This window comes from Cupressus sempervirens, chromosome 7 (assembly GCF_028749045.1).
Source record: "Cupressus sempervirens isolate cs-2001-9-10 chromosome 7, ASM2874904v1, whole genome shotgun sequence".
Classification (NCBI taxonomy): Eukaryota; Viridiplantae; Streptophyta; class Pinopsida; order Cupressales; family Cupressaceae; genus Cupressus; species Cupressus sempervirens.
Window position 1 is genome coordinate 829,971,197 of NC_143124.1, and position 14,250 is coordinate 829,985,446.

The following is a 14,250-nucleotide window of genomic DNA, read 5'->3' on the forward strand; positions in this document are numbered from 1 at the left end:
AATGAGAAGGTCTAACCTTGCTCCAGTCCAAAGGAGAGGTCTTGGAAAGGTGTCTAAGGTGGTTTTCCATCACAATAGCGATAAAGCACTTGAAATCCTCATTTTTGGCCTTAAACTGTACTTTCATTGTACGGAAATTTTGGAGGCTAGAAAATTATAGAATCTTGAAGTACTCTAAAAAGGGTATCCAAAAATATAATTTTTTTGTAGGGTTGTTAAGAAGTTTTTCAAGAAATCTTGTTTCCAACTATTTAGGAGGGCTAATTCCTAGTAGCCTTTTTGGAGCAATTTGGTGTATCTTCCCTAGTAGACAGAATGCGCCTATGAAATCAGCATTGTTTAGGGTCATGGATGTTAGAAGGAGTCTAAAAAAACCCTAGATGAAGAACTGGTACCCTTGGAGCTATAGATGGACTTGAGGGTTAATAGCGGACTGGAGCCAGCTAGTAAGAAATTTGATGTTACTTTGTTGGTGTACCCCCAACTGAAGGATTAGGATCTCTTGAGCAAGGTCCTAGTAATTATAGGGTGTGAAGAAGCCCTAGTGGGTCTAGTGAATGACCTAAGGTAGCCCTGAGAGAGAGGTTGGGGTTTTGAAGCAAGGTTGGGGTGTTACATCAGAGTGGTATCAGAGCCAGTTAAAGATTTGGGAAAGGTAGTTAATGTTGGAAGCCGCTGAAGAATCAGTAGGAGAATCCATGATGGTGACAAATGTGGAGTTAGCTAAAGAAGTTGATGAGAAAAGGCAAAGAAATCAGCTTCTTGAAGAAGCACTAGAAGAGGTGAAGCAAAAACTAGATGCAGTTGTAGAGGCAGCCAAGAAAAGAGATGAAGAAGAAGATGGGAATGGTAAAAAGGTAGCAGAGGAAGATATTGTACCTGAACCTGATCCTATCTTGCAAGAAGAGCCCTTCTTGAAGGCAATCAAAGCCTTAGGAGGTAAAGCTTTGGAAGGAGTGCCACTTTTCAGTGGTAAGATGGATATTGATGCAGTTATGGATTGGTTAGAGGGTATGGAGAACCACTTTGAGTGTGAGGGTATCTCAGAGGCACAAAAGGTTAAGGTTGCTAAGTCAAGGCTTAGAGGCTCAGCCTTAACATGGTGGAAGTATGTACAAGATGAAAGAGTGAGCATGGGCAAGAATCCAATTGCAAATTGGAGTGCTATGGCAAACAAAATCAAGGAGAACTTCCTACCTGAAGACTTTGAGATCCAACTCCATAAAAAGAGGCAAGGACTGAAGCAAAAAGATCTTGATGTGACCTCCTACACTGAAGAATTTCAGAGGTTGTGTTTGAGATCCAAGAAGCAAGAAGAGGAGTCACTCAAGGTGGCAAGGTATCTTGGTGGCTTGAAGTGGAACATTCAAGAGGAGCTTAGCTTATGGGCCCCTACCACTATCCAAAGATGTCATCAGTTAGCTTTGAAGGTAGAAGAAAAGAACAAGAGGAAAGGAGATTCTAACTTCAAAGATAGAGGCAAAGGCAGAAATTAGAATAATCAAAGAGGAGGCTACCAAGGCAAAGGTAGTGATCAAAAGAGCCAAAGTGAAAGCAAACCCATGGAGCAAACTATTGACCACTCTTCAAGAGGTGGTTATAATAGAGGGAGAGGCAATCAAGGAGGATCAAGTAGGGGTAGAGGAGGTAGGAGCAGCTCTTACTTTGCAACAATGAAGTGTTACAATTCTGGTCAACTAGGCCATCCTGCCTATAGGTGCCCGGACAAACCCTCTTCCTCAAGCCAAGATAAAAGGCTAGCATATGCACAAGAAGATAATAGAAGTTGCAAGGATGTTGACATAGACCATATTGAGTCTGAAAAAGGTGAGAACCTCATGTTTAGGAGGGTGCTGATCAAGCAACCAGCTTCTAATGAGCCTAGACATAGAAGGGCATTGTTTAGGATCAAGTGCAAGATCCTAGGAAAAGTATGCTAGGTGGTGGTTGATTCTAGATCAACTGATAATGTAATATCAGAGGAGGCTGTTACAAAGCTCAAACTGAAGAAGATACCTCATGACAAACCTTACAAAGTCACATGGCTTAACAAAGGGCAAAGCATCCTAGTGAATGAACAAGCATGGGTAGACTTCTCAATTGCAGGATATAAAGATCGCTTATTATGTGATATTTTGCCAATGGATGCTTGTCATCTTTTGCTAGGGAGACCTTGGCAATTTGATAGGGAAGTGGTCTATGATGGCAAGGAAAATACCATAACATTTAAGAAAGGAAGCAAGACCTTCAAAATTCAGTCATTGTTAGAAGGTGATGAACCACAGTCCAAGGTGCCTAATGTGCTGCTATGTGGAGAGAAAGAGTTTATTAGAGACGTCAAGCATGAGGAGAGCCAAGGATTTGCAGTCATACTAAAGGCTACAAGTGAAGAAAAGCCAGTCCAAGAACCTTTACCAGCAGAGGTACAAGAGTTGCTTGTAAAGTATAAGGAGATTGTTAGTGATGGTACACCAGCTACCCTACCACCAAGAAGAGTTATCAGCCATCAAATTGACTTTGTTCCAGGTGCCTCACTACCTAATAAGGCAGCCTACAAGTTAGCCCCAGATCAGAAACCTTGAAGTGGCAAGACAAGTCCAAGAGTTGATGGACCAAGGTTTGATCCAAAAGAGCATAAGCCCTTGTGCAGTCCCGGTGGTTTTGGCATCCAAGAAGGGAGGAAAATGGAGGTTGTGTATTGACTCAAGGGCCATTAACCGCATTACAATAAGGTATAGGTTTCCTATTCCAAGAATTGAAGACCTTATGGATTGTCTAGGAGGTGCTATGTATTTCACTAAGCTGGACTTGAAAAGTGGGTATCACCAAATTAGAATAAAGGAGGGAGATGAATGGAAGACAGCATTTAAGACTACAAATGGTCTTTATGAATGTCTTGTGATGCCATTTGGTCTTTCCAATGCCCCTAGCACCTTCATGAGGCTCATGAATGAAGTGCTCAAAGACTTCACAAGCAGATTTGTGGTGGTGTATTTGGATGATATCCTCATCTACAGAAAGACCAAAGAGGAACATGTCAAGCATGTAGAAGCAGTTTTGAAGAGGCTTCATGAGGAGAAGCTATCTATCAACCTTGAGAAGTGTGACTTCTTCAAGCAAGAGTTGGTGTATCTAGGCTTTGTGGTGTCTAAAGGAACTTTGAAGATGGACAAGGAGAAATTTGCTGCTATCCTAAGTTGGCCGACACCTACCACATCTAGTGAGGTAAGAAGTTTCCACGGTTTGTCTCAGTTTTATAGGAAGTTCATTAGGAACTTTAGTGGTATTTTTGCACCATTTCTTGATACCATAAAGGGGGGAGTCAAGTCCAAGTTTAGGTGGACTTTAGAGGCTGAAAAGTCATTTTATATGTTAAAAAAACAAGTAGCTTCTCAACCCATCCTAAAATTTCCTAGCTTTGAAAAGTTGTTCACCTTAGAATGTGATGCAAGTGGCCTAGCAGTGGGTGGGGTGTTGAGTCAAGAAGGTAGACTAGTAGCCTTCTATAGTGAAAAGCTAAATGAGGCCAAGAAGAAATACTCATCCTATGATCTAGAATTGTATGCCTTAGTCCAGTGTCTTAGGAAGTGGAGACACTATTTGTTGCCAAAAGAATTTGTTGTGTTTATAGATAATCAAGCTCTTAGCTACATCAACACACAGGAGAAGTTGAGCAACAGGCACTTGAAGTGGATGGAATATTTGCAGGCCTTCACCTTTACAATCAAGCATAAGAAAGGACAAATGAACAAGGTTTCTAATGCATTAAGTAGAAGGGTTTTAACAGTCCAAGAGATTCAGCTCCATAGCATTGGAGTGGAGAGTTTTCAGAATCTTTACAAGAATGATGAGGACTTTTTTGAAGCCTATAAGGTATGCATGGATTTTGGAAACCACTTTCATAGCAGATTTTCAGAATACACTTTGCAAAATGGGTTGCTATTTAAGGGTAACCAGTTGTGTGTACCAAGAGGTTCCATGAGAGAGAACCTAATACAAGAGAAGCATAATGGCAGCTTGAGTGGGCATTTTGGTATCAGCAAGACAATAGAACTAGTGCAAAGGTTCTATTATTGGCCTAAATTGGTCAAAGATGTAACCAAGTATGTGGAGCAATGTATGGTGTGTATGAAGGCAAAAGGAGGAATGAGCAATGCAGGTCTTTACCAGCCCTTACCAATTCCTAGCAGACCATGGGATTGTGTAAGTATGGATTTCATTGTTGGTTTGCCTAAAACTAAGCAAGGGTATGATAGCATTTATGTTGTTGTTGATAGATTCAGTAGAATGGGACATTTCATTCCATGTAAGACAACTAATGATGCAAGTCATATAGCTCATTTGTTTTTCAAAGAGGTTGTAAGGATTCATGGACTTCCATTAAGCATTGTGTCGGATCGAGATGTGAAATTCATGAGTCACTTTTGGAAGACTTTATGGAAGAAGCTTGGCACTAACATGTCTTTTGGTTCAGCTTACCATCCTCAAACTGATGGTCAAATTGAGGTGGTTAATAGAACTTTAAGTAACCTTCTTAGGTTCCTAACTAAGGAGTATGGTCAGACTTGGGATGTTATCATCTCACAAGCAGAATATGCCTACAATGATAGCAAGAATAGGACTACCGGAAAGAGTCCTTTTGAAATTGTTTATGGCATGCACCCAAGAGGTGTGTGTGAACTAAGGTGTCTTGGAAACATGGATCAGATTAGTGGTCAAGCTGAAGACTTTGTACAAACCATGAAGGAGATTCAGGAGCAAGTCAAGAAGACTATTCAAGACAACACTCTAAAACTCAAAGCCAAGGTGGATGAAAAGAAGAAGGATGTTCAGTTTTCTGTTGGGGACTATGTGATGGTCCATTTGAACAAAGCAAGGCTTCAAAAAGGCATTCCTACTAAGTTACAGATGAAGAGGGTAGGGCCTTGCAAAATATTGGCTAAATATGGAGCAAATGCCTATAAGGTAGATTTACCTTCCGATTTGGGCATATCCCCTATTTTTAATGTGCAAGACTTGGTGGCATACAAAGGTGACCCATCCCAGCTCAGTCCCGATGTTCATGAAGATCTTGAACTTGCTTCAACACCTACAAACAACAAGTTGGAGGTAGAAAAGGTGTTAGATTCAAGGGTAAAGAAGACTACAAGGCACAAGGTTTACATGGAACACCTCATCAAATGGAAGGATATACCAGTTTTAGAGGCTACATGGGTTGCTGAGACAGATTCAAGAAGGTTGGCATACCTCTAGATTTGTTGCAAACTGATCCACCTTGAGTTCTTTGTTAGAGGGGGGAGTATGGTGCAGGAGCACCTAGGTAGGCTAAGTTTGAAACCTAGGTATTTCTTTATTTTTGGCTTGTATTGATGCTAGCCACATCACTATTCTAATAATAGGTCCTATGTGGTCCTTAGGTGTGTTTAGGAGACTTGGCAAGACCCAAAGTGACCAAGTTGCTAGAAGTTGCCGACTATTGTCAACTAGGTGACTTAGGTCCGGAAAAGGCTAAAATGGTCTAGAAAGGTTCCAATGGCTTTGAATTGTTTATTTGAAGTCATTTTATGCATATTATATGTCTACTTTGTTTTTGTGCCAAATTTGGAGGTCTAACTCCATGTAGAACAAAAGTTGCTGAAATGTTGTCATGTTGTCATGACAACATTTTCTTGCAAAAAGCAACTTTTTGGCATTTGTGTGTTTAGAATGTCCTAACTATTTAGAACAGTTATGGAACTGATGGAGGAGCCTTTAAAAACATGAGGACAGCCATTTTCAGGGGGTTGGACAAGTTGGTTTTGCATTTTGTACGAATTGAGCAAGTATTTTGTTGCCGGTTTTATGCATTTGAAGGCATTTTTAATAGAGGAGGATTGAATGGCCTATTTTTTGTGTTGGAAAAGTTCTGAAATATTGTTTTAAATATTTTTTTAGTGTTGGTTTGATCATTTTAATTCGTTTGCATTAGTGTAGAAAAATCTTTTTGTTCTTGGCAAGTTGCTGATCTGAACAGGGCTGCACTTAGAAAATGGGATCTTAGGGCCACTTCCCACCATTGGAAACCTCTGGTATTTTGGGATTTGTAACTAGGATCCATGTACATTATGTATCAAGAAGGAGGGCCCTTGAAAGCATCAGCAAGCATTTTTAAGGTGATGCCCTAGGCAAGCCAAATGCAACTTGGCTAGGAATCACAGTTGGAAAATGAGTTATGGAGAGGATTGAGTGTACAAATACCTTAATCTGGCTGCACAGCGAGTAATGAGAAGGTCTAACCTTGCTCCAGTCCAAAGGAGAGGTCTTGGAAAGGTGGCTAAGGTGGTTTTCCATCACAACAGCGATAAAGCACTTGAAATCCTCATTTTTGGCCTTAAACTGTACTTTCATTGTACGGAAAGTTTGGAGGCTAGAAAATTATAGAATCTTGAAGTACTCTAAAAAGGGTATCCAAAAATATAATTTTTTTGTAGGGTTGTTAAGAAGTTTTTCAAGAAATCTTGTTTCCAGCTATTTAGGAGGGCTAATTCCTAGTAGCCTTTTTGGAGCAATTTGGTGTATCTTCCCTAGTAGACTGAATGCGCCTATGAAATCAGCATTGTTTAGGGTCATGGATGTTAGGAGTCTAAAAAAACCCTAGATGAAGAACTGGTACCCTTGGAGCTATAGATGGACTTGAGGGTTAATAGCGGACTGGAGCCGGCTAGTAAGAAATTTGATGTTACTTTGTTGGTGTACCCCCAACTGAAGGATTAGGATCTCTTGAGCAAGGTCCTAGTAATTATAGGGTGTGAAGAAGCCCTAGTGGGTCTAGTGAATGACCTAAGGTAGCCCTGAGAGAGAACTTGGGGTTTGGAAGCAAGGTTGGGGTGTTACATCACTTCTTCTAAAGGTTGAGTGGGGTTTATCTTCATTTTTGGTTTAGCATCATCCTTAACATTATGAATCATACTCCTATCCATGATTATCACAAATTCTAATTTCAAACTCATAGATGAACTCTTGAAATTTGATAAATACCTTGATTTCATGGAATGTAGCGTTTCTAATGACTTACTTCAATGATGCTTAGTTGCCTTGGATTCACACTCAATTCAATTCTAAACTCATCACATGTTCAAATGAAACACAAGATCCTATTTGCATCCTTTAATTATTACCAAAATGAACTCTAAAATAATATTATAAGTATGTAATTCATAAAAAAGTTGTTTTTGATTAGCACTAAACTTGTTTTCTTTGCTGCACACACATACAATCTCCAAATCATGTGTTCTCTTAACCATAGCTTCAAATCATAATTAAGTACCTCATACTAACTACACAATTCATAATTTTTGTTTTTCTACCTTTTCTATCTTTCTGATGTTTATTTCTATTATAAAAGATGCTTAATTCAAAAAGGATGAATCACATATAATTGAAATGACTTTACTCTTCCTCTAGGTACATCAAATTACTTCACTTCTAATACTACATGTGAACTGGATGGATCTTTGGCTTTGACAAATACTTCTTTGAATTCTTCTATATGCTCTCTCAACTCAACTTTTTGGCTGTTATTACTGCTATCATTCCTTTTGACATTTTTGTTGTTGTTTCTTCTAAAATTTGGGTTCGTATTGATGTTCCTAATATCTATTCTACAAAAATATTTCTATATGACCAAATTTATTGCATAGTTGACATATTAGTGCATTGTTTCTATAATTAGCTTGAGTCTAGTTAACATGTGCTTTGCAATTTCTAGAAATGTATCCAAAGTTGTTGCATTTGTAACACAAAATGTTTCTTCTTGCTCCATTATCTCTTTCATTTGATCTCTTTCTTTCTCCTATAGGGTTAGCACCTCTAAACATTCTAGTATTTCTACTATTACTCTCAAATTTAGGTTTCTTACAACCAAGTTCTCTATGACAAAAACTATGAAAATTATAACAATAGAAATTAGAAATAGGTTTGAATGGCTTACTTGTATAGTCCCTTTTGATATGACCAATTTCATTACATGCAAAGTAGCTAACTTTAAATTAATACATTACTTCATTGGATGATTCAGTCTACTCAAGTTGATTAGGTTCATTAGTTTGTTTAGGTTGGTCAACTTGTTTCATCTCCTTAGGTGAATTATTAGATTGATTTGCCTCAACTTTTTTATTTCTTCTTTCTCTTGTATAGGTTGATGAATCTCTGAACTAATTTCCTTTCTAGCTTCAAAATTCCTTGCTGATTTTTCTACAAAAAAATATCTAAGGCTAGTCTTATCATAGGAAGGTCTCTAAAAATATAATTTCTCTATTTTTTTCTTAGTCTAGGTTAACTCTCCTTTCATAATAGTGTTGTATTTATCAAGTTCTGTATATTCTAACTTGGTGGATTCAAGTTTAGATGTAACTTTTGTTAGATGAGATCTTAGATCTGCATTCTTAGTTTTCATATCTAACTCAATTTTGCTATCATCTTTCTTCAAACTTAACTTTAGTTTAGTGATCTTCAACTTATGTTTTAGGATCTCATTTTCTTTCTTCAATATTGAAACTTCATCACTATCCTTAATTTTATCTTTGGAGTCCTTCCTAGATTTGAGATGATCAATCTTTTCTTTTAGCTTTCCAATGTAGTCTTTTACATCTTCATATCTTTCTTTTAAATTTTTTCTTTCTTCACTAAGAATGTCAATTTTCTCAAGTGATTCTTCTAGTTTCTTTTGTAACTATTCGATATCCATAGGTATCTTACTCAAGTTTTTAAGCCTCTTTCGATTAACTAAACTTTGATACCAATTGTTAGAAATAGAGAATATTGATAGGGGGTGAATTAGTATTTTACAGACTTTAGTCCAGAACTGGATATTATTAATTGCCTTATAACTTCCATATGAAAGAAAATTAATTATACTAAATAGTAAACATAACTATTCAATAAGGGAACTCATAACACCATATTTGTAACTAGGGAAATTGGCAAAAGGGAAAACCCCAGTGAGGATGGGACGCACAAAATGATCCACTATTCAAAAGCATCTGGTTAAAGATATTCACCCTATTAGGAGTCTATTACATGTATGTAGTGTCTTGGTCCTTATTAGAGGACACAAGCCTTGTTAGACACCTCAAACCTATTAGGAGTTGTTATATACAAATATGAAATGTATGAAAGAGGAGCCCACTACCCTAACATGCAATATACAATGTAATTACTTGATACAAAAAGATAGATACAAAACCTCTTTGGTTGTTGTTGATATCTTCAATATTTGATATAGCTTTTGTTGATCTTTACAAAACTCACATACTTTTGATCATACATCCAAATTCTCATCTCATAAAGTTTGCATAATCTTCCTTAGAAGCACAATTAACTTTTCAAATTTATAAACTTTCCTTTATACCTTTGTAATTCTCAAAATATTATCCAGTCAGCCTTCAAGCTTCCACACACTTGAAAATTTATATTATTACAAATTATTGTCTTAAGGTTAACATCTAGGATGTCATCTCTAATTAATTAAGTAATTATTTTGTAGATAAAATAATTCCTTAATCTACAATTATCCATTTCATATCATGCTATGTTATGTCTATATACTACCACAACTGGTAAAACTATTATATCTCCTTCTATACTGACTCGTGCACTTGAACACATCATTTTGACGTACTGTCCTATCTGTACCTAATTTTACACTTGCCAATAATGCTTCTATCAAGTGCATAGGAAAAATGTATCTACTCTTCGAGATAAACTAATTGATACTTAGACAATTTTCTAAGTATGAATGCCATAACTTCATCTACTAGGTTTGGCTTCTTCACACTTGAGATATGTTGCCATAAATGACAAAATTTAATATCTACCTTAACCAAATTTCCAACATGTAATTTTCAACAACATCATTAGTTCTAAAACATGTAAATAATAGATGTGACAATGATAGAAAGATAACTATGCACAGTAACACTAGATATGATAACTAGTGAAACCCTTGATCAGAGGGATAACCTTGGTGAGAATGATGCCCACGAGATGATTTGCTAACATAACAATTTCTTGTGAAAGGATGGACTTTATTAGGATCCAATGAAAAATAATCATTATATATGAGTCCCTGATAGGAGAATTTTAATCTGAATTAGGAGATTCCAACCTAGTTAGGGATTGTACCAACCCTATTAGGAGTTAAAAGGGGGACAATTGAACCCACTATCTAAATAACCTCAAAATAAGTATTCACTAGATAATCTTTTGGATAAGAATATCCAAGATCTTTGAATTGGATAAACAACAACACGTTTGCTAATATAGTTCCTTTGAAGCTCACAATACATCCTCAACATTAATCTTTTCCTAAATCACAAGGTTCAAATTTGAGTTCAAGTTCGGCAAACATAAAATTTGAATGAAATTTAACAATGATAAAAATTTGAAATGAATTTTCCTTGTACAAATTTTATTATCTTTTAAATATAAAATATATTTTTTGAATAGTAATTTAATTATATTATTAAAAACTTAAAAATCAACACGTAAAATATTTATATTATATTTTCTTATAATATAATACTTTTTAACTTCATAATGTTATTATCTATCTAAATCTTATTATTCTATTATTAATAAAGTATTATAAGATTTTCAAATATTGACTCATAGGTTTTTAATTTGATTATAAAATTATTAATTACTATATATTACAACAATAAGATAATAATTTAATAAACTATAATATAAAAATATAGAAAAGTCATAAAAATTAAAAATTTAAATAGCCTAACACTCAATTTTATCATCTTAGAGTAAAATGACAAAATGAAGATAGATAGAACATATGGAGGAATAATTTGGCCAAAGCAAGAATGTGATTAACTAGATGTTTCCAGGAAGAATGTGATTCAGTAGATAGTCATGGCAATAGCACAGTCATGGCAGAGCAAGTCATGACACAACATAGTCAAAGTATAGGGGAAAAAAAAGTTGACACAAAAATTTACTCAGTAATTTGTAAATGTACAGTAATAAAAAGTTCAAATAATAGTAGTTTTATCTGGGCAAAGAAAATGGTATTTTTTAGTGATTTTTTGATTTTTTTTAAAAATTAGGAAAATCCAAACTTCAAGCTTTATGTTCATCAAACATTGTGACTTATATCTCTACTATGATCAAATAAAAATTCACATCCAATTTTGCACAACGAACAAAGTGATCTCACTAATTACAAAACATCCATATTGGATACATATCCACAAGGAAATGACCTTTCCTTGATACCATTTACAAAAAAAAAAAAATATTGAGTCAACCATGAGGATTTCTCAATTCACAATGATAATATTGGACATCATTAAGATTTTACATTACATTTTACATTACAATTATACTCTTTTTTAAAGATATTTGTAATAGTCAACTCATAGAGAATATCTTCTAAACAGTCTTCACCAAACCTCACAAAATGAACAATTATTTTTACCATCTAGAACATAGAATCTTCAACATGTTTCTAACCTTCCTCTAATCTTGATTAACCATATTACATCTCTATTAAAAGCTATAATCAATTTACCAATAACCACTTTCTAAAAACCATCTCTGAAAGCTATCTTAAAAAAATATCACATAATTTTGTCATACCTCCATATTTATATCTACGCACTCAGTTATAGCATCTATAATCATCTCAGAAGATATGTCTAAGATTGTACATCCCATACCATTGACCATTGATTGTGCCAAAAAATTCTTCCTCTATAACTCTAGTAATCTTCACATAATAAAGTATATGTTGACATCAATCAAAAACACTATCATGAATAAATCACATAAGTTTTGGGCACTTTTATGATACTCCCCCATAGAAATACCATCAACATTCATGCTAACACTTTATACATTTTAGATCCCCAATACTTCCATGATTTATTACTAATATTCTAGTAAAGAAAATAGTGAGTCATTCTTGAGCCACATCTGCTCAAATTTGAAAGAGTTCTTCATAGGTGCTCCACCTAGTTCCATCCTAAGAAGGACCTACTAGTGATAAAAAACTAAGAAAGGAAGAGTTTCAGAGTCTAGGTTGGATACCAGGTTAGGGATGTTGCTTGAGGTAAAGGATCTATCTAGTTTTTCAATAAGATGACTAAAACCACACCTTCTATTATTCCATGTAAATAAATTATACTTAGAGTCTACTTCTAGTAGAGAAAAATGATTAACCCATTTATTAAAGTCCAATTATGCTTAAAATATTTTGGAAAGACCACCACTTTTCAACAACATAGAAGCTATATCATTAAAGTATCCTCCTATAATAAAGAAATTATACAAAGTTTGAAGATGGAAGTTAATTTTCATCCAGAGGTTTCTTTTATAAGAATTGGGTATTTTCCTATATCAATTAATGAGAGAGAATTCTAGATGTTGATTCAAACCAATAACATGAATGTCCATCCAATACCTTTCAATGCATAGAGTTCTATAAAAATTGTGGGGGTTCCAAATTATAGCTAAACCTCTAGCAGCTCTCATTGTTGGACTACCAGTAATTTCCTTGTAAGCTAATTTTCTTCTAAAATTTAATAATTATTCCTAGTTCATTTTAATTTCTTGAATAAGGGCAATATTTGGTTTATAATTATTTAGGAAAAACTTTAACAAGCATGGTGTTAAGGCCCCTAACATTCCAAGTTAAGATATGTATTTCTCCTTAGTAAGGAACTTCCCCTTTCCTATATCAAAAAGATCACTTAATTTCATTTTCCCTACAACCTCAACATATTGAGATCTAATCTCATTCAAGGGTTTCCTACCTCTCCTTTTCAAGGTTTTGTTCAAATTAGGAGAGGCTAATGCCTCCTTTTATTGTTTAATACCTCTAACCTTATCCTCTTTATCCATTTATACTAAACTATTTCTCATATCATCTATAGCATGTCACTCACCTCCTAATTCTAGAATGTTGGAAATGTAAGAGAGTGATTGAGAGGGGGGGGTTAAATTAATTAACACAAAAAAAAAATCCTTGTCCCTTAGATGTCAATAGAAACTTCCATTGATCATGTAATACTAAATAGCTCAATTAACATTAGAATTTTACTAATGCACATTTAACAAAGATATCTTAAGATTTATTAAACTATTTAAACCTTTAGTAACTTAGTTGTAGAAACATAAAGCATGAAAAACATGAACATAGATGACACCAAGCTTTAATGTGGAAACCCAATTTGGGAAAAACCACCTTGCAACTAGTCACAATAATTTTTACTCTTATGAAGTGAACTCTAATTAGATGTTTTTTGCAGCTTATCTTCCACACTTTTCTTCTCTGCCTTGCCTTTTCTCACATATCTATCTTATTTTATTTTTCCACTTCTCACTCTTTATCCTCACAAATTGACATTTCCTATATATCATAAGCTAAGAAAAATTGGCTTGAATATCCTTCTAAAATATCAATAAACATCCAAATAGTTGGCCTTAATCAATTAAATATTTGACAAATGCATTTTGTTGTCACTTGGTCAATACTAGGATTGAACACTCAATCAACACTATGACTCCTTTGATGCCCAACCACTTGGTTGATTCTACAAGAAGGAATCCTTTTATCAATCAACTGCTTAGTTAATTGTAGAAAGTCTTCTTTACCTAACCACTCAGTTAATACTAAGATATACAAGGTTAATATTGCAAACTCTACATTTCTCTATTAATATTGACATTTGTGTAAACATCAATGACAATATATAATTGAAGAATTATTTCCAACAAAATCCCTCTTTGGCATTGATGGCAACACAACATGCCAACATAAACTAATAGAAGTATGAGCAATTAAATAATATCCTTACTTTCATTCAAATTCTCATCCATACTAACTCCCTCTAAGAATTTTCTTGGATTTCTCTTTGCTACTTCCCTATCAATACTCTACTATAATTTTCTCCCTCTTATTTGTTCATTCCATTATCTGAATAACAAGACTCTCTCTCTTTCTCATTGATACTAAGCTTTGATCAATCTTCCATGTTGACACTAGATTCTCCCTCTTTGGCATCAATTTCCAAAGAATACAAAATTTGAAGTTAAAATGTACCTTTGTACTAATTGATATGCAATATGTTATGTATTACACTGCATCAACTTCATTGATATTGAATGGATCTTGGTTGATGCCACACTATCTTTTCCATTCATGGGGGTCAAATAGGGGAATATCCCCTAGTTTACCTCTTAGATACATAAATGCATCCT